Source organism: Dasypus novemcinctus, chromosome 6, assembly GCF_030445035.2.
Source record: "Dasypus novemcinctus isolate mDasNov1 chromosome 6, mDasNov1.1.hap2, whole genome shotgun sequence".
NCBI classification, from domain to species: Eukaryota; Metazoa; Chordata; class Mammalia; order Cingulata; family Dasypodidae; genus Dasypus; species Dasypus novemcinctus.
This window is the reverse complement of record NC_080678.1, coordinates 93290442-93311706: the sequence shown is the minus strand read 5'-3', so window position 1 is coordinate 93311706 and position 21265 is coordinate 93290442. Positions and strand designations below refer to the sequence as shown.

The following is a 21265-nucleotide window of genomic DNA, read 5'->3' as shown; positions in this document are numbered from 1 at the left end:
GGCTGCAGGCGTGTCCCTGGGGGGCCGCCTCCCCTGAGGAGCAGAAGCTGGTGGCAGTGGCCCCCAAGCCCAGTGCCCCACCCGGACCCTGCGGGGAGGGGGAGGAAGAGGCCGAGCGGCGCAGCGGTCAGCTCCACTCGCCTGGCCCCCCTGTGGCTTTGTGCTTACCGGGCAGTGTCTATTGCTACAAGCAAGTTGGGAGCCACTGCGGTAGGTCCAAGAGGGGTACGGGTTGCTGTGGGGAGCTTCCCGCAGGCGCTCTCCCTGGGGTCCCTGAGGCAGCCCCTTGCCCAGCCCACGAGCGACCACAGGGACGCTGTGCCCGCCCCTCCTGGGTGTGGCTGCGGGAGCCCTCGGCCGCTGGATCCTTCTTCCCCACACCAGGGAACGAGGCCCACACCTCTCCCCCCAGGAACACTGAGGCCTCTGCCCAGGATCCATCCCAGCGGGCAGCACGGACAGCTGGGGACTTTCCCCCGGGCAGGGCTGCCTCGTTCCAGGCCCCTGGAGACAGGATGGCCTCACGGCTCCACGGCTTCCTGGGAAGCCCCGTGGCCACTGCCCGGTAGAGCCCAGCCCAGCAGTGGGGGAGGCGCCCCAGCCTCGGGACAGGAAACCTTCCCAATGCCACTGCCCTGCCATGACCCCTCCTCCAGGAAGGCTGCCTGGACTGAGGCAGAAAGCAATGACCATGGCAGAAACTGCAGGGTCATGGGGGCAAGTCCTCTGTCCCCATTTCCCAGGGGAGGAAACCGAGGCACGTGGAGGCCCAGGAGCCTGCCCGAGGCCTGCCTTGGGCCCAGACGCTTCTGCCTCCAGAGGATCACGGCGGTGCCAGAGGTTCTCAGACTGGAGCTCCCCGAGTTCTCAGAACTCTGGACGGGGGTTTGCTCCCTTCTGGCAGATGCAGGATGGAGACCCCCGGGCGAGCTGGCCAAGTCCCCAGGCGGGCTGGGCCTGCGTGCACCTGCTGCCCCCACCAATCCACAGGCCCGGGGGCCCCGCCGCCTGCACCCTGGGGCCCCTGCATATGCCTTCAATCCCAGCACCACAGGCAGGATTTACCTGCCTCCCGCTTGCTGTATTATGAGATTCAGGCAGTGCCTACACAGCATTCTTACCAAAATGGTGGGGCCAAGTAAAACTACGTCTTCTGAGCTAAATTCCAGTTTGGGGGAAATACTGGGGGTAGAAGAACTAGTTGAATCACATCAGGAGAAAGCAGACAGACACCACGAGGACGTTGTACAGTGTAACACTCCAGTTACAGGGTCACAACTATGATACGACACTGGAACAAGCCAACGGTTCAAAAAGGCAGGGGGAGGGGGAGGAGGGGCTGCTTTAGATTAAAGAGGCTTCACAACCAAATGCCATGTGTGGGTTTTATATACCAACTGTAAAAGGGCACTTTCAAGACAATTAAAGAAAACTGAATATGTACTAAGAAATTGCCATTAAATTTGTTCAGCATGGTAATGACTTGGCAATTTTGTATGAAAATGTTCTTGTTTTTTGTTTCACAGATCCATGCTGAATATACGGGGGTGAATGACAGGTCAGGGGTTTGTTTTAAATACTTCAACCAAAAAAAAAGAATAAGGGAAAGAAAAAGGAAAATAGAAAGGCAGAGAGGGACAGCCTGAGGGAGAGAAGGAAGGAGAAGGGAAAGAAAGAAAAATGAGTAAGCAAAGCAAGGTGGTAAAATTTTAACTGTTGACTCTGGGTAACGAGTATGGGGGGTGGGTGTTGGTTTTACGTCATTTGTGGACCCTAGAAAATTACGTTCTTAAACTGAACCTACTTTGAAACTTTGATTATATTAGATCAGTTCAGGGCCATTGGATTAGATTGCTCCAGTTGGTGTGGCCCAAGGGAGTCTTAATCCTCTTACTGGAGTTCCTTATCAATGGAAGAATAAAAATCACAGACACTGAAAAAAGCCGCAGAGACAGAAAGAAACTGAGAAACTGAGAGAAGGCCCCAGGAGCCCACGAAGCCATGTTAGCCAGAAGCCAGAAGTAACGAGGTCCAGAGGGGAGAGAAAGTGCACCCCACATGTGCCTGACCGCCGACAGCTGCAGCTCAGGAGACAGCGTCACTGGATGACGACTTGGTTTGAGTACTTTACAGCCTCAGAACTCTACACCTTTAACCTAAATAACCCCACCGTAAAAGCCAACACACTCCTGGTATGTTGCTTTGGCAGCCTTCTGTGAACTAAAACAGAGTTCATTTTGCTTTTCTCTTTACCTCTCAGTGCATTTGAAATTTTTCATAATCAAAGGTAAATTTTAAAGATGGTTATCAGCAAAGGACTATACATTCAAGCCACTGAAGCTGACCAGAAAGTCTCAAAATGACCCCAAACACATATGGCAATTTAATATGTGATAAAGGTGATATTTCAAATCAGTCTGCAACAGCTGGTAGCCATCTGGGAAAAAAAATTAAGTTGGAATGGTGAAAAGTGGAGGGAAGCAGATGTGGCTCAAGCAATTGAGTTCCCACTTACCACATGGGAGGTCCCGGGTTTGGTTCCCAGTGCCTCCTGGAGAAAACAAGCAAGAGAGCAAGCTGGCATGACAGGCTGGCACAGCAGGTTGATGCAGCAAGGAGACACAAAGAGGAAACACAATGAGAGAGACAAAAAGCAGGGAGTGTATATGGCTCAAGCAATTGAGTGCCTTTCCCACATGGGAGGTCTCAGGTCTGGTTCCCGGTGCCTCCTAAAGAGAAGAGGACCTTCCTCGCCACTGCGCCTGCACGTCCCATCTGGGAACCTTTCACTCTGGGCTCCTTATGGCTTGGGCCATTCTCCCCCACACCTTCCAGCACTGTCCAGGGGTGATGCTGACAGAAGGCAGACTCTCCAGCCCATTTCCATGTCGGCAAAAGAACCGACAGGTGGGAAACATGTCAAGCCAGCTCGGCCACCTGTTGCCCAAGTGCTTGGCCTCAGTTTCCCCTTCAGAACCACTGCACAAGGGAGCCAAGGCTGCTAAGGAGCCTCTTCACCGACCCTTCTCACACCGGCAGGTACGGGATTCGCCGTAGCCCCCCAGTCCAGCACCCCGGGGCCCAGCTCTGCCTCCCCGTCCTGTGTCTGGCCCTTGTCCCCCGCCACAGGGCGACGGAGAGCCTGGGCTTCAGGCCTGACCCTGACAGGGAGGCCTGCCCTGAGACCACCCCCACTGCCCCAGACCCCGATGTCAGTACTGCAACCCCACTGGCAGGACTTGCTCCCCATGTACCACTCGCTGAGCTCTCGCTACCCGCCAAGCCCCATGTCAAGTGCCCTGACGGTACTGCATTCACCCAAGGGTCCTCCAAAGTAAGGATGACCCAATGAGCAGGTGAGAAAGCAGAGGCTCCGGAAGGCAAGATCATTTGCCCAAGGTCTTACAGCATTTGACTGGCGGGACCGGGGCTCAAGCCCCAGCCACTGGCGAAGGCTTCCCCGCCCTGCCCAACTCGCCCCCTTCTAGGCCCCACCAGCCGGGCGGATCAGCCCGCTCCACTGCTCTATCCTATGTCCCTGAGCACTGCGGCTCCCAGGGGAGCCCAGGATGCCGCTCCTGCAGCTACTCTGCTCCCATCAGCTCAGAGTGGTGGGTGCTGAGCATCATCCATCACCTCCTCAACCACCATCACCTCCATCATCCATCACCATCACCACCACTACCCCCTCCATCACCCACCACCACCCCCTCCATCATCCATCATCTCCATCAATGCCATCACCTCCATCAACCACCATCACCTCCATCAACCACCATCACTTCCATCAACCATCACCTCCATCATCCATCATCCATCACCTCCATTAACCACCATCAACCATCACTGTCACCATCACTACCCTCCTCCATCACCCACCACCACCCCCTCCATCATCTATCAATGACCATCACCTCAATCAACCACCATCACCTCCATCAACCATCACCTCCATCAATGCCATCACCTCCATCATGCATCACCTCCATCATCTATCAATGACCATCACCTCCATCAACTACTATCACCTCCATCAGCCATCACCTCCATCTCCCACCACTATGACCTAACACCATCACCACCCTCCTCCATCCCCCCACCACCACCCTCCATCATCTATCACCTCCATCGACGCCATCACCTCCATCAACTACTATCATCTCCAACAACCACCATCTCCATCAACCACCACCATGACCTAACACCATCACCACCCCCCTCCATCACCCACCACCCCCTACATCACCACGCCCCTACATCACCCATCACCATCACCCACCATCACCTCCACCACCCCCAGTTCCCACTTACTGAGCTTTTACCACGTGGCCGAAACTGTGCCAAATGCGCTACATAAAATGTCACAGTTCATCTCAAGCCTTGGGAGCACAGCTGTAATCTCTATTTTGCAGCTGAGCAAACTGAGGCTCAGAGCATTAAGAGAAGCTGCCCAAGGCCCCCCATCTGGGAAGGGGCAGTCCACGGACCGCTCTGCCAACTGCCAGCCTGCCCCCTTCCCGGCCGCACTGCACCCCCCCAGGGAGGACACAACGCCCACTCTTAGTCACTGACCGGGGGGCCCACCACAGCCACCCAAAGCGGGGGCAAGCAAGAGAGGGCTGCTGGGCCCAAGACATAAGGAAGCCTGCTTGCCTCCTCCTGCGCTCCCACCAGCACGCTGGAGTTAGGGGCAGAGGCCAGACCCGACAAGGGAGGTGGTCAGCAGAGAGGCCAGAGGAGCACACAGACCTTCCCCGAGCCTGCGATGGAGGCTGAGGGAGCGGGCGGGAAGCTGGGAGCGGAAACCCCAAAAAAAGGGGCAGCAGGGTCCCCGCAGAGCGGCCAGGCGAGCGAGGACCAGACATGTGCCTGAGGGCGTCTTCGGAGAGGTCACTGGGACTTTGGCTGGAAGCGGGGCCGTGGGGTGCGGGGCCGTGGGGTGCGGGGCCATGGCCAGCGGGACTAGGGTGAGGGGCCAGCAGGAGACGAGGGGACCAAGGAGGGGGGGAGGGAGGAAGCCACCACAGAGGGGTGGCTCACGGGCTGGTGCAGGGAGCGCAAGGCAGAGGGGAGGGCAAGCTGGGGCAGCAGGGCTCAGAGGCACGGAGCCCCAGCGGGGAACGGGTGGGTGGGTGGGTGACCAGCCTGGACCTGAGCCACGCTTCACAGGGGCACCTTGGACCTTGGTCTGGATGCGGTGGGAGCTTGGGCTCAGAGAGAGGAGCAGGGTGGGGAGCCCTGGAGATAGGAGGCTGAGCCGTATCCCCAGGAAAGAGAGAGGTGGGCAAGGCGAGAGGCTCAGGAGCCCAGGGGATAGGTGGGATGGGAAAGTTTAGGTGGTACATATGTTTCTACAGTTTAAAAACAGAAGTGAAAAAAGTAACAAAAGAGACAATGAGGGGGAAGCAGACTTGGCCCAGTGGTTAGGGCGTCTGCCTACCACATGGAAGGTCCACAGTTCAAACCCTGGGCCTCCTTGACCCGTGTGGAGCTGGCCCATGCGCAGTGCTGATGCGTGCAAGGAGTGCCATTCCATACAGGGGCATCCCCCACGTAGGGGGGCCCCATGCACAAGGAGTGCGCCCCGTAAGGAGAGCCGCCCAGCATGAAAGGAAGTGCAGCCTGCCCAGGAATGGCACCGCACACACAGAGAGCTGACACAACAAGATGACGCAACAAAAAGAATCCCGGTGCTGCTGATAAGGATAGAAGCAGTCACAGAAGAACACACAGTGAGTGGACACAGAGAGCAGACAAGTGGGGTGGGAAGGGGAGAGAAATAAATAAAAAATTTTAAAAATTTTAAAAAGAGACAATGAGGGAGGCGGATGTGGATCAGGCAACTGGGCTCCCACCTACCACATGGGAGAGCACTGGTTTGGATCCTGATGCATCCTAAAGAAGACAGCAGGCAGGTGCAGCAAGCTGACACAACAAGAGACACAAGAAGAAAAAACATAATGAGAGACGCAACAAAGCAGGGAGCAGAGATGGCTCAAGCGATCAGGCATCTCCCTCCCACATCAGAGGTCCCAGATTCAGCTTCCAGTGTCTCCTAAAGAAACAAGGAAGATGAACAGACACAGCATGTGAAAAACAAAGAGGTGGGGAGAAATAAATAAATAAAATAAATCTTTTTTTAAAAAAGAGACACAATGACACATGACACATACTAACAATCCATGAACCTGGCTGGGATCTAATAAGGGAGGGGGAAATGCCCAAAAGGACATTTTTGGGACATATGAAAAAATTGGAATACAGACTGTAAGTTTAAAGCAATGTCAAAGTCCTTGAACTTGATAATTGCACTTAAGGTGGTTATATAAATGAATATCCTTGTTCTTAGGAAATGTGCATTGGAAGTATGTGGTCAAGGAGCATGATGTACACAACCTACTCTCAGATGTATTAAAAACAAGTAGGGAAGCGGTTGTGGCTCAACCACTTGGGCTCCTGTTTACCATATGGGAGGCCCCAGGTTGCCTTCCCAGGGCCTCCTTGTGAAGGCAGGCTGGCCTGCGCCCACGGAGAACTGACAGGCCGCGCAGGCAGAGAGCTGGCACAGCAAGATGATGCAACAAAGGGAGACAAGCAGACACAGAAGAACGCGCAGTGAATGGACATAGAGAGCAGACGGCAAGCAAGTGGCAAGGGGGGGCATAACTAAAATAAATTTAAAAAACAAAAACAGGTAGTCAGACAGACACACCGACAGATGAGTAGATGGATGGCTAGCTGGAAAGAAACAGTAGTAAGCGGAGCAAAATGATACAATTGGTTGATATGAGTATCCAGGGTGGGGTATGTTGGAGTTTTCTGAATAGGTTTTGTATTATTTTTGCAACTGTCCTGTAAGTTTGCAATTACTTCAAAATAAAAAGTTTAAGGGGAAAAAAAAAGATACGCAGGGAGAAGGTCAGGAAAGCTCAGGCCTGCCTTTCCAGAGTCCCTCGGAAGCCCTCTCTCTCGGCCCTATATGGGCACCCCACAGTGAACGCCCTCCGTCGGCTGGACCCCTTCCCCAAGCACACCCCCTCCCAGTCTCTCCAGGAGGGTGGCCGGACCCCAGATTGGGCTGAGGATGTATCCACAGCAGGGACGGGGCCACCATAGCCCGGCCAGCGGCTTCTCTACAGCTCAGAGTGGGCACCACGGACGGGGGAGGCTGCGGGAGCCCAACCGAGCCCGGCCCACAGCCGCACCGGGAGGACAGGCCTGGTGCTCACCGGCCCTCCCGAGGCCTTGGCACACGCTGTTCCCTGCAGGGACTCGCCCCCCTCGGCCCAGGGCGCTCTTCCTGCTCCCATGCTCGGAGAAGCTCACGTTCTATTACAGAGACCCAGGGCCGGTGCGGGTGGGGAACAGGGCCACTGACCAGTGGTACAGAGCTTCTGTTTGGGGCGATGGGAGAGTCTGGGTGAAGGAGGGTGGAAATGGTGAGCATAACAAACACCACTGAACTGTATACTTCAAAGTATATAATTTCCAAAGGGAAATGGTATGCTGTATATGCGTTACCACAATAAAAAAATACAGTGAAACCTCCTTCGCCATGCAGCTGCCCTAATCACTGGGTTCAAAGCAGAACCCCCCTTGCGCTCCCACCCCCTTCCTGAGCCACTTTCTAATTATGCATTATGTTCACTTACTATGTTTTCCTGGAGCAGGGACCTCGTCTCTCGGGCTCACTGGCACAGAGTGAGCCCTTGAAAGGCACTGGGGCAAATGAGGTGACGACTAGGTAGCACCCCGATTTCTTCCTGGGGTTGGTTCCCCAAGTAGTCGGCCAGAGCCCACCTCTCAGGGGTGGTGGCCCAGAAGTGACAGCAGCATGGTGGGCAGTTCCAACCTGGACCCCCCTGGCCAGCCACGCCCTCGCTGCCTGCCTTGGGAGGTGCTCTCAGCCCTCCAAGCCGCCCTGCTGCTTGGGGGTGACAGTTTCCACGCCGCGCCTGCGAGGTGCCCGACAGACTTGTGACTCAATGGCTGTGCAGAGCCTGCAAGCTCCTGCTTGGGGGGCATCTTAGTTTGCTAAAGGCTTCCTCCAACGTAAAACACCAGAAGTGGGTTGGTTTTTATAAAGAGAATTTATTAGGTTAAAAACTTACAGTTCTGAGGCTGTGAAAACGTCCAAACCGAGGCATCGCCGGCAACGCTGCCTCACCAAGGCTGCGGGCGAGCCCGGACCTGGCCGCAAGGCGAGGCCCGATGGATGGTGGCTGGTCTCGGCGGCCTCTGCCTTTCCCTCCGGGCGCCCTTCTCCCCCGGCTTAGCCGCGGGCGATCAGGCACACGGCTTGCCTCTCCCTCTCCTCTGGGCCTCACCTCTTTCAGCTTCTTGGGGGGCCTCTTTCCTCCGTGCTCTGCTGGTTGCAGCCTCTCGGGGTTCCTCCATCCCTGCCACTTTTCTCTGTGCCTCTGCTTTCGGTCCTCCCTTTGTAAAGGGCTCCAGCGAGAGGACCGCGGCCATCCTGGGGCACCAATCAATCAACCAAAGGCCCCCAACTGGGTCCATCGAAAGGACCTCACAACCCCAGGAAGGGGCCGATTCAAGCACATAATTTTCTGGGGTCCACAACAGGCTCACACCAACACAGCAGGAAAGGAAGTGCACAAATCCTGGATCAGCAGGCGGGATCCAGAGACTCCAGCTCCTCCCCATGGGGCAGGGACACCCTGCCCCCATCCCCCCCACGGGATGTCCCGTCTCAGTGCACCTGCCGGGTCCCGTCCAGCGTGGGCTTCCCAGGACGTCACGCTCCCCTTCCAGGGGCGAGGGGGAGGGAGAGCTGTCCTCCAGCCAGGAGCCCCCCACACCACTGGCCCCGTCCTCCTCCACCCCACCCACACCTGCTGTGCCGGTGACGGGGCTCCAGAGTCTGATGCGTCCTGTCCATCCTGAAGGAGGCCCGGAGAGGACACGAGCCCACCACCCCATGGCAGGCTGGGCTGCGTCAGGCGCGCTTACCGGTGCTCTATCCCGATACTGCGGGTGAGCCTGGCGCTTGCCAGGGTCTTGTGGGTGGGAGCCGGCCTCTGCCAGACGCCCCTGGCTGGAGGACGGCGCTGCCACTCAGGAAGCAGCCCGCACCCCCCTTCCATCGTCCGGAGCTGGAGGGCTGGGCCATCAGAGCTTCTGGAGAGGTCGGCCCCCCGGCCCATGGTGGGGCACGGGGGACAGGGGCCGAGGGCCTCAGAGACCGCCCAGGGATGGAGAATCCCCAGCTGGCCTGCGCAGGCCGCCGCCCTCACACAGACCCTAGACAAGGCCCACCCCATGGCAGGTGGGCTCCAGGCTGCTGGCAGGGGGCCGCCTGGTGCCACCAGGAACGGGGCTCTGCAAACTGCTGCGCCGCTCACGCCCTCACTGAAGAACAGGGAAACTGAGGCAGGATTTGCTTTAGTTCAGGTTAACAGTTCTCTCCACCATAGGTGGGCTGTGGTCCCGACTTGGGGGGTTCCATGGTGGGGGGCACCCAGGTGCCAGCTCCCCAGAAGAGATGCACCCCCAGGAGGAGCCTGTCCCTGCAGAAGGCCCAAGGTGAAGGTGCCCTCCAAGGCAGGGGAGGAGGGGGTGAGGCTCAGGGCTGAACGCCGCTCCCGGCCCCCTGGGCCCCTGCCTGCAGCCCCCCCAGCCCCTCGTGGCCAGCCCGGGGGCCCGTGGCCCTCGGGTCCCTGCGTCCGACACCAGGGCCTGCCCAGAGCCTCTCCCAGAAGACGCACTGGGCACCAGGCAGCATGGACAGAGGCCGGTCACGGAGGGAGGGCTCCGCGCTGGAAGAGAAGGGGGGGCGTGAGGACCGCGGGCCGGGCCTGCAGGGGCATCGGTGGGAGGAGGCGCTGCTGTCCTACCAGCCCCGGATCTCAGAGGGGCTGATGTGGGGGGTGGGGGCTGGGCCCTGGCTGTCGGGGAGCCCCAGGCTTCAGGGCCCTGTGGCTGCTCCGCCTGTGAACTGCGATCCGTAGCTCTGGGTGTCGGTTTCCCCACCTGGGAGATGGGAATCAGAGACCCCCCCACAGCCACATGCAGCAAGGATCAAAAGAGCTGGTTCCGGCTGCTATCCCCGCCAGGACCGCGCGTTCCGGGAGCTACGAGGGGCCCCTGCTGTCGCCCCAGTGGCTCTCAGGTCCCAGTCCGTCCAGAACCCTAAGGTCCTGCCCTGCACGGGGGCCCCGCATTCCCCACAGCCCGTCCTGACCCCGGGGCCAGCTCCTCTGGAGGAGGCGTCGCACTTAGCGGTTTCCCACCCTGGAAAAGGCCGCTCTGCGGCTGCAGGCCTGGCGAGAACTGGGTGCCCCCCATGGGGCTCAGGGAGCAGGCTGGGCCCCCACCCGCCCACCAGCACCAACGTGCACCCCTCAGCCTGCGCCCCTCTACGGGCCATGGACCCAAGCCCCCGGCACAGGGCGCCCCCCGGGTCTGAGCAGGGCAGCTGGGGAGGAGCTGGGAGGTCAAGCAGCTGAGAGGTCCCCCAGCCAGCGCCCCCCCCAGCCCGCACGCAGGAGGACACGCGCAGGCCCCCTGAACCCCTGCAGCCCCGGAGTGGTGGGCTTCCTCCCCTCGGCGGGTGAGAAGAGGTCCCGGCCCCAGCTGGCCCCTGCCCGATGGTGCTTGCGCCTCCTAGCGCTGCCAGCATGGCTGGCCTGGCCACCCCCGCCTTCTGGGGGGACTGCTCTCAGAGTCCTCTCACGGCCTTGGGCCAGCACCCAAGGACTGGCCAGGGCCGGGGCTGCAGTGCTGGACTTCCTGGGCTCAGAGTGAGAGGAAGGCACGTGCTGCCCTCCTCCAGGGCCCCAGGAGGCGGAGGAAGGCTCTACCCTGACCCGCATCTTGGGCAGCTCCACCCTCCTGCCCGAGGCGACCCCCTCACCTGGGAGGTGTGCCCTCCCTGAGCCCCTTGTGCAAGCTCTCGGGACCCCGACCTTGGCCACGACCTTCAAGGTGCGGGTGAGGCGAGCGAGTCCGCGCCCAGCACCCGGCGGGCGCCCGGCACCCGGGACGCACACCAGGAGCGAGGGTCACCCTCACGCATGCCAGGTGCCATACGGCCCGAGGGCAGCCGTCCAAGCAGCCCGTGACGGTGGGCCGTTACCTTACAGCGGCTCTGGCCACCTAAGGCAGGGCGCGGGGAAGTCAACAAAACGCCTCCGACGGAAGACGACTGACAGATATCCCCGCAACTGGTCCACCCTCTAAAGGAAGAAAAAAACCTGAAGGCCAGTGGGAGGTCACCAGGCTAGGCCACTGGGCAGAGGGAAGCCACCTTCCAGGGGAGCATGGAGCGGGGCCAGGCCCGAGCCTGCGCGTGGCCCGAGAAGGACGGCTGGAAGGGCACAGAAAGGCCCTGGCACAGAGGAGAGACCTGGGTTCAAATGCTGCCTCTGCCTCTCTCCCAGGAGCCTCACTGGCAAAATCAACACAATGACACCCACATCAAAATATAGGCCAATCCCATAGAGATGGACAGGAGATGACAGCGGTCAGGGTGGGACATCAGAGAAAGGGAGTTATTGTTTAATAGGTGCAGAGCTTCTGCCTAAGATGATGAAAAAAATTGGGGTGATGGACATTGGTGATGGTGGCACAATATTGTAAGTGTAATTAATACTGCTAGATTGGATACTTGAAAGTGCTATTAAACGTGAAATTTTGAATCGTAGGTGTATTACTGCAGTAAAAAGTTTTTTTTTAATTCCAAAAAATGTTTTATTCACAATAGTCAAAAGGTACAACCAACCCAAATGTCCCTCATCGAAAGAATGGGTAGACAAAATGTGGTGCCTTTATAAAAACGGAATAGTATTCGACCATAAAATGGGAAAAAAGAAGGTTCTGATACAAGCTACAACCTGGATGAACTGTGGAAATTTAACAGAGTGAAAGAAGTAGATACAAAAGGGCAAATATTGTATGATTCCATTTATAAGAAATGTCCAGAATTGGTAAATCTATAGACAGAAAGTCGACTGGAGATTACCAGAGGAGGGGAAGGCAGGTTGCTGCTTAATGGGTGCAGGGTTTCTGTTTGGGGCAACAAGAAAGTTTTGGTAACCAATGATGGTGAGGGAACAGGGCACTGTGAATGTAATTAGTACCAGTGAAATGTACACTTAAAAATGGCTAAAATGGGACATTTTGTGTTATGAGTATGTTACCACAATAAAATTTTTTAAATTAAGTCCTATGTCAGCTGAACACCCAGCACCGCCCTCGGGCCACAGGCTGGTCAGGGCCCCCCGGGAGGCGCTGTGAGTGGACGTCCATGCACACAGACCCCTGCCAGCACGGGCGGGCCTGGGCTCCGCACGCCGGTTCCCTCGGGGAAATCCCCTCCTGCCCTTTCCCTCCTCTCGCCAAGCCTCAGTCACCCCTCACATTCAGCAGCTCTGCCAAGGCCCAGCCGGGACACGCCCAGTGGATCCCCTCCAGCACTGTGAGCGCGGCAAGATGACCAGAGGCTGCCCTCAGGGCCACCCCAGGCCACGTGGGGGCTTTGAAGTCCCTGGTCCCTGCAGGGTCACACGAAGGCAGCCCCAGTCCCGGCCCGCCCCAGGAGGAGCTGCTGTTCCTCCCCGGAGGTGCCTGGCTGGCCTGCACACTCACTTCCCCCACCCCCAAGGGTCCCACTGCCTGTCCCCATCCTCTCTGCCGGGGTTCAACAAGAGGGACCCGTGAGCACGCTTTTCCTCGGATGGGTTTCCAAATCAGACCAGCTAGTTGGTGGTCTGGGGGCCCCACCCCACGTTTCGCTCCATTATACTTTCATTGTCTGAGCTCCTTCTGATTTCTATTACGCTTCCCTCTTTGCTCCACTAGGTATGTATACAGGCGTTCTAAATTTTTCAAATACATGGCATCTTCAGACTTATCTTTTCCACAGTTAATTTCTATCACGACTGCACCAGAGTCAGGAAACAGACTCTGATGTTTGCTGCGGCACAGTTGAGGTTTGCAGGCAATTTCCATACACGTTCCAGTGGCTGTGATGTCCTGTGTGGGCCCATGAGATGCTCTGCCACTTTGGGAGGGCCTGCCTGGGAGGGTAAGGCACAAGTGGGCGCAATTCCCCTTTTGCCTATCCCCAGTGGAAGGCCTCAGCGCGGTCTGGGAGGGAGCCTTGCCCTCTGCCAGCCGCTCTCCCCCGAGTCCTCCAGCCAAGAGCCCCAGGGCCGTGCCAGGGCGGGCTGAGGTGACAGCAGGGGGCCTACTTAGCCCTGGCCCCTGTCCCCAGGCACAGGCGCCCTCCAGCACTGAGCTACCCTTCCTTCCTAGCTTAGGCAGGCCAAGGCTCAGCCCCAGAGCCTGCCCTGTGGGACACCAGCTCCGCCCCCACCAGCCTCAAGGCTGCAAGCTCACCCTACCAGGAGGCACTTGAATCTGGAGCATTCGCCTCTGGGTGCTCTTGCATGGAGCCAGAGGTGGGTTCCACCCCTCCCAGCCTCCAGTCCCCGCCTAGAAGAGAAAGCTGCCCGTGGGGGGACCTCGGGCTGGATGTGAGGGGACAGTCCCCTGAGGTGCTGACCAGCTGCTCACAGGAGGCCACGGGCCAGAGGCTGGGGTGTGGGGGACAAGGGACAACAGCTGCCCCCAGCGCAGAGGAAGGGCGTGGCCTGCAGGGGCGGCGTGGGCGGGGCGCCCGGATGGCGTGGCCAGCGATGCTGTGTGGGCGGGGCCTGGGGCGTGGTCGGAGGGAGCAGTGTGGGCAGCGCCTGGGAGCTCACCTGCTCCCCGCCTGGCCCCACATCCCACGCTTCCACCCTGCCCACGGGGGGCGGGGACAGCGCTTTACTGACAACCTTGATAATAACATGAATAACTGACAAAAGCCTCCTGCCTGCTCTGAGTAATTAACTCAAGAAGGCGGCTCCCCAGGAAGCCTCTTCTGTGTAAGTCCCTGCCCCACCACCCCATCACCCTGAGCGGGTCCACCTGCCCACCCCCTCCCACCCTCCTGCCCTCTACCACGGGGCCCTCGCCCCACCTCTGAGGGCCGAGGCCTGGCTCCCAGCAGCCAGGGGCAACCTCGCCGAGCTGGGGGGCTGCATGTGCCATGCCACTGAGTTAAATGCCCTGAGAGGGCTCACCCTTGTCTCCACGCCAGAGAGGAGACTGAACGCAGAGCGGGGGTCGTGTGCAGAGCGCACGGCGTCCTCTGTGGGCCATCCCAGCAGGCAGCGTGGGCCTCGAGGCTGTTTCAACAGAGATAAATGGGGCTCCTGACTCTGGACGAGAGGGGCCGTCCACAGGGCACCTGGTACCTGGGCGGGGGCACAGCCCCGTCTGGGACACGACCCTCTACATCCCAGGCCAGAGACCTGTGCTGCGTCCAGAGGTGTTGCTGGGGTCCAGGGCGAGGCCGCCATGGTGGGATCTGGCTGAGTGCCCATCAGTGGGGTGCAGGGGGCCCGCCCTGCAGAGGGGGTGGGGGAGGGGCGGTGAGGGAGGGGTGAGGGAGCGGACTCCACTAGCTCCTGCACCCACCAGAGGACCCCTCTTCCAGCCTCCTCAGCTCCAGCAGAGCCGCCACCTCCACTGAAGCTCCTCTTTGTTAACAGCGTTGCCGTGGCAACCGGGTCCAGGGAGAAGCTCTCTTCAAGGTAGAGTATGAGGTGACACTTGAAGAGACGGAAGCAGCAACTACGGCCTCGGCCCTGCCCCCACCTCTCCAGGCTGAACAGGCCCGGATCCCTGCAGGGCCCCCTGGCCCGTCCCCTCCCTTCCCTCAAAGGCTGGGGCTACCATGTGGCCAGGCTGGTGCCCCCCCACACACTCCCAGGCACAGGTCTGAGCCCCCTCCCGTTCCCGCTGCACGCAGCACCCCCACACTCAACATCCAAGGTGCGAGCTGAGCCGCCAGAGCAGCCTGCACCTCGGGCAGCGACAAGGAGCCTTCCTACGGGGAGTGGCTCCCAGGATCACTTAGGGAAACCAGCATATGGGGAGGGGCTGAGGACCGCTGGGGGCTAACCGGGGAGGGAGAGGGCAGGGGCAGCCCCACGTCAGAGTCCTGCGTGGGAGCAGAAGCTCCTAGCTGTGGTGGGGACAGAGGGCAGTGGAACTGTCCAGGCAGGGGACAGCCTGAGGAGGGGGCAGTGGCAGGACAGGTGAGGAGGAGGGGGCAAGAGAACACTGGGGTAGGGTGGCCCAGGTGGGCTGGTGGATCCGTGGGACCTGCGGGGGTGGATAAGGCAGCTGGGTCAGCTCAGCACCGAGGGGCGGACAGACACTGTGGCTGGGAGGAGAGGGCGTGGGGGGGGGGGTAGCCCAGGAGGGGAGATGGACCCTGCACGGCCGGGAGCTGCATCGTCAGGGTGGAAGGCTCCAGCCCAAGAGCCCCTGAACAGTGCACCCCTTGGAGTGAAGGGGGCGAGAGCCAGATTGGAGCTGGCTGGGAGTGGGTGGGAAGTGAGGAAGTGGAGTGAGCAAGCCGGGGAAAACCGCTTCAAAGTCAGCCTGGGCAGGGGAGGGGCGGAGAGTGGGGAACAGCTGGGGGGGAGACGGGCTGCTAAAGGCCCGCTGTGGTTCGCGAGATGGGAGAGGCTTTATGCAAGTGACTTTGCCTCCTGAGGCCGCCTCCTCTGAAAACGGGGCAGCCACGTCTCACCTGGGAGGAGGTGCAGGCCGGGCGCGTGGGGTGGAGCACCCACCCGCTGTGCCGAACGCTGGGCCCCAGGGGGTGGGGTGGGGGGTGGGCAGCACCTCCTCCTGGCCTCGTGGGGCTCCACTGTCCAGCACTCGAGTTCTGTCAACATCCTTTCCTTTGTCAGCATGTTTCCTTCCCCATCAGCAGCCTGGGCCACTTGGGATTCTGGGGTTAACATCAAGATGGGTAGATCTGACCACAGTGGTCACTGGGCCAGAATGCCACCTCCGCAGGCCACCCACGGCCCCCAGTTCCCAGGCAGCGGTGGGGGCAGCTAGAGCTCTGAGGCTCTGAGGCCTGGAGAGGACTTGGGGCCGGCCAGGATCACAGGGTGGGGTGGAAAGAGGCTTCCCACTGCGCAGGCCTCGGCCACTTCCCTGCCATCCCCAGGCTGAGAGGGCGGGAGGGCAGTGCGATAGGCACACTGAGGAAGCGCAGGCTGCCTGGGGCACAGGTCAGGCCGGCCTTCCTGCTTCCCCCACTCTGAGAAAGGCAGAGGGGCATTTCCCCCCTCCTCCCTGCGGGGAGCCTGCCCAGGATAGGAAGGCTGGGAATCTGGGAGGCTGCAAGCCGGAGGGGTGCCAGGGAAAGATGGGTGGCCGTGGGCAGGTGGGGGAGTGACTCCCCAAAGCTGGCCTTGCAGGTGGGGACAGTCTCAGCGCTGCCCCACACACACACACACACACACACAGAGCCCCGAGCACGGCCCCTCCTTCTGGAGCCCACCCTGAGCCACACAGAACCCTACAGCCCGCTCAGAAGGGACAGAGCAGTCCTCCAGTCCAGCCCGCCCTCCGGGCAGCACAAGCCACACCCTGTCGCCAGCCCAGAGGGAAGGCCGGCAGCCCAGGCTGTCCCCTCCTCCTGGGAGCCACCACGCCACCATCCACAGCCCCAGGGGCCAAAGGAGGGCTTCCCAGGACGAGGCTTCCATGGGGCACCTGGCCGAGGGCTCCCTGTGCACAGAGGGCAGCTTGGGGTGAGGAGCCAGCCCTTCCAGGAGTGGACCCCAGGAGCGGGGGCTTGGGGCTTACCCTCCCCTGGGCATGCCCACCTTCCTGGGGTGTGAAATGGGGAGGCCGCTCTGCATTGCCCTAAGCCACCCTCCGAATCACCCAGCTAGTGGCTCAGGACGTGCTTTTTACTGCAGGGGATGTGGGGGGACCTCCGGGAATGTGCCCGTGTCACTCCCAGGCTGGGGTCCCTTCGCCCCGTCCCCAGCACGCGGCAAGGACAGGGACCGAGAATGCACACACCGCCGGGCCCCCCCTCACCTCGGCAGGCCCCACGAATGGACCCCACCTTCCCCTCGCGGCCACGCTCTTCTCAGAAGCCCCCTGTTTACAACCCCTGGGGAGCCACAGCCCACCAGGCCCAAGACTAAAACCCTGGGCCCCCCCCCCCCCGGCCCAGCCCCAGGGAGCCCAAAGGCTTCAAGGGAGCCTGCTCTGGTGTCCCTGGCCCCCGGTTCTCACCACTCCCGTCCCCCCACACAGGCCCCTGAGCTTCCACAGCTGCGTCCGGGCTGCCCTCCGAGCTCCTGCCTGCTCCGGGGCTTCGGGCTGTGACTCCCAGCTGTCCCCACACCCAGCCTGCCCAGCAGAGCAGGGAGCAGCACCCTGCAGGCGTTCAGAGCCACCAGGGATCCCCTCCTCTCGGCCCACCGCCCCAGGCTCTGTGCCCAGAAAGAGGGGACACGGGGCACACACCCTGAACAGAGGCCGGCGTGTCCTCACCAGACCCCTGGCGGTCAGGGGACCCTGCCCTCACGCCCAGGCGGGGGGCTCCCCCGGCACAGCCACCATGCCGAGGACCCCTCTCTCCTTCCCTCCCTCCCTCTGTGGATTCTGCCTGGAAGATGTCGTTGCTAAGTCAACACTCATCCACTGGAGAGAGGTGGGAAAGCAAGGACAAGGAACGGAGAGGCAGGCTGGAGGGGTGGGGGCTCCAGGAGGCTGACATCCGCTCAGCACTGGAGGCTCTGGGGAGAAACGGCAAGGACGGACCAGGGCTGAAGCAGATGGCCGGCGGGGGGCTGCTGCGGGAGCATGCAGGGGTAGACTGGGGGCTCTGTCCAGAGAAGCCTCATTGTCCTTGGAGCCACACTGGCTGAGACCAGCCAGACAGGGCCTGGCCTGAGTCCCCCACCCCCCTCCACCCCATGCCCCAGGACTAGCCCTGGCAGCCCCAGGGGGAGTCCAGGGACCCTCCCCTCCCTAGCGGACATGCAAAGTTCTGCATTCCTACACCAGCACTGGAGCCCTGAGCGCCTCTCCTAGCTCAGCCACTCAGGAGTGTCAGTGGGGGACCTGAACACCGCCCGCCCCCCCACGCCCCCGGGTGCCAAAGCACCTTCAAGCAGCCTATTTGACAGATCTGGCTTCAGGGAGACGCTTGGCTTGGTAAAGGGATTTTGTCACTAAAGCCCAAAAGTCTGTGACTAAAGCCCAAAGATTCCAGTCCTGTCATTCATTTGACAAGTGGGGAAACTGAGGCTGGTTCAGAGTCTCTCAGGCCACAAGTGAGTACCCCATCCTCCAGCTGGCTCTCCCGCTGAGGACGGGAGGGTGGACTGGAGAGTCTGCACCTCACCTGAGGCCCCCAGCCCCAGCCTCCCACTCAGGGGTCGCTCCTCACTGCGGGGTATGCATTTGAGCTGGGATACCTCTCCCACCACCACTGCAGCCTGTGGCCACTGGGCACTGCCCTCCCTCTGCCCTGCCGGGCACAAAGCTGGAAGGCACCCGCCTTTCTCCCTCCTCTCTCTCTGCAGTTGCTAAGTTACACCAAAAAAAAAAAAAAAAAAACACCACTGGCTCTGTGTGAACTCGTTCCATGGCCACGATTTGCCAGGTGGAAGGGGGCCATCGGGCTGACAGCTTAAGGAGCCTCCCGCAGAAAAACAAACTTGATGGCTGGCTCCAGCCCCTTTGGCATACCTGGGGCGCATCTGCAGGTGCGCCCATGCCTGGGAGCCCCTGCCAGCAGGGCACAGCCTCGGTGCTCCTCCGAGGGAGAGGAGCCTGGGGACGCGGCTAAGGGGGTGGGAGGTCCCTGATGCGCTCCGTGTCTTCACCCCTGCTCGGGGCAGCGGAGGGGATGGGCGGGGACGGGCGTTCAAGGCGTCACCGCGGGGTCCTCTGTCCATGGAGCCCCGGCTGCAGGTTCGGCCTGGGCATCTGCACCTGCCCCAGCTCCTGCTGCTGGCCAGGCCCGGGGTCGGAGAGCAGCGGGCCTTCGAGTGACCCTCGCCCGGGTGCGCGCGGGCATCTCGCCACGCGCCTGGCCCTGCACCCTCCACCGCAGCCCTCACGGCCCAATTCCTCGCCAAACAGCCAGGGCGTGAGAAGCCACCACGGAGCCCAGAATGTGCACGAGTAAATGGAAACTTCCAACTGCGCAGCCCGCAGCCGCTCCGGCCGCCCAGCCCCCTCCCCGAGCCCGCCCGCGCGGCGGACCCCCGCGGTGCCCACACGCGGGCGCCCGACCACGGCCCGAGCCCCGCAGGCCCGAGGCGGAGTTGCGGGCCCCTCCGCGCCCCGCCCGCCGGCGCTGTCCCCCGCGCACCTGGGCCGCACCGGGAGCCCGCTCCCCGGCCCGCCGACGGCCGCGTCCGCCCCGCGAGGTCCTGCGGCGGAGACCGGCGGGCGGAGGGAGGGGACCGGGGCCGCCGCCTACCTGGGTCCGGGTCCGCGTCGCTCCCGCGCCGCCCTCGCGCCGCAGCCGGGCCCCGAGCAGCCCGGGGCGGTCGGCGGCTCATGCTCCGCGCCGGGCCAGCGGCGCCCGCCCACCCGCGGCCGCCCCCGCGCTGCGCCAGCTGCGGGCAGAGCAGCTCCCTCCGCAGCCGGCGCGGGGAGCGAGCTGGGGAGCGAGCAGGAGCGAGCACGGAGCGGGCGCGGGGCGGACGCGGGGCGGACGCGGGGCGGGCGCGGAACGGGCTCGGGGAGGCGCGGGCGCGGGGGCGGGCTGGCGCCTGCAGAGAACGCGGGGCGGCGCCGGTCGCGGGCTGAGGCAGGGCGCGGGGCGAGGGCGCGGAGAGCGAAGGCGCGGGGCGCGGACGGGCGCTGGCGGGGTAAGGGCGGCGCGGGGTGCGGAGGGAGCAGGGGCGCGGGGCGAGGGCGCACAGCCAGGTCTCGCAAGCGAGGGCGCAGGGAGAAGGCGCGGGATGCAGGGAGACAGTAAGGGTCTGCGCGGGACGGGCGGAAACCGGCCAGGCCTTCGTTTTAAAAAGAAAAGGCGGGGAGCGGGTGCGCCTCCGTGGTTGAGCGCCTGGTTCCCAAGTACGAGATCCTGGGTTCAATCTCCGGTACTTCCTTTAAAAAAAAAGAAAAGAAAAGGCACAAACAACCCGAAAGACAGGCGATGTGGGGACTCCTGAGAGCTACCAGATTTTTTATCGGTGGCACGTCCGTGGCCATCACAGCCCCCGGATAAGGCTGGTATTCTTCCTCTTCCCACCGAGGCTGGTAGAAGTGCAGTGACAGCGCAGGATCTCGGAGCTGTTCTGACCCTCCAAACGCCCGCAGTTTCCCCAAACCAGTGAAAGAAGCGTCCAGGTCTTGCGGTTCGCAGGGGGCCCTCCTGTCTGTCCCCACCCTCCCGACAACAACCCTGGGGCAGGGGTGACCCTGCAGGCAGCACAGGCTCGGGGGATCACAGGATGGAGCCAGGAAGGGCTGTGTGTGGAAGGTTGGGCAGGGGCCCCCCAGCACCCGTCGGGGTGGCCCAGGCGCCTTCTCCTTCATTCATTTGGCACGTGTTCACTGAGCATCTGCCATAGGCCAAGCCCGCGCTGGGCACCGGGATGCCGCTGTGGCTGTCCCTGTCTGGTTGGAGTTTGCATTCTTGGGGAGGGCGGACAGGCCGTAAAGGAGCACACAAGTAAATATTTCACATGTCAGACAATGCAGGTGATCCGGAGAAAAAACACAGCAGGGAGCGGGAAAGGGGGTGCTGTTGGATTGGTGGGGTTGGTTATTTTTATTTTTGGGTGGTCAGGGAAGGCCTGGCCGAAAGGGTGGTTTATGCACAAAATCTTGACTTAAGTGAGCCACGCTGAAGCTGAAGCATGAAACTTTGGGTCCAAAGGAGCAGCACGTGCCAAGGTCCTGAGGTGAGAGTGTGCTGGGCAGGGATCAGGAGGAGCAAAGGACAAGGGTGGAGTGGGAATGAGCAAGAGAGAGGGAGATTCCAAGGGGTGCCAGTGTGGCCAGCTCAGGAAGTACCTGGGGGGGCCATCAGCCACATGGCTCTGACTCAGAGGATGCTGGGAAGCTGCGGAATGTTCTCTTTTGTTTTAACAAAAATGTCTTATTGTCCAACATTTATAAAAGTAGGGAGGAAAAAGGTAGACTAACCCCAATGACCCAACTTCAACGAGTCAAAAATCCTTCCGTGGAGAGAAATTTTTAGGGGTAATGAATGGGTATCTGTTATCTTGATTTGTCCTGTGGTTATATGACTGTGCAATTGTCAAGCCTTAAAGAACTGGACACTGAAAAGAGTGAGTTTGGCCACGACTAAACCAACACTAAATAAATCATGTTTTAATCCCATGGGGGTTAACTGCCTCTTTCTGTTCTGATGGCCCATGAGTTTTCTGTTCTCCCATCATCGTTG

At 60.8% G+C, this 21265-nt stretch overlaps 1 protein-coding gene across 2 annotated transcripts in view; it reads right to left on the bottom strand.

The window, feature by feature from the left end:
• RASGEF1A (RasGEF domain family member 1A) overlaps nt 1-19439 on the bottom strand; it is a 79455-nt gene extending 60016 nt beyond the window's left edge. Inside the window, exon 1 of one of the 2 annotated variants that reach the window (XM_058299216.2) lies at nt 19325-19439. The gene's annotated coding sequence lies outside the window, so the exon portion shown is untranslated. The remainder of the gene's footprint in view (nt 1-19324) is intronic. The other variant, XM_058299214.1, reaches the window with a different exon arrangement.
• Nucleotides 19440-21265: the final 1826 nt, after the last annotated feature.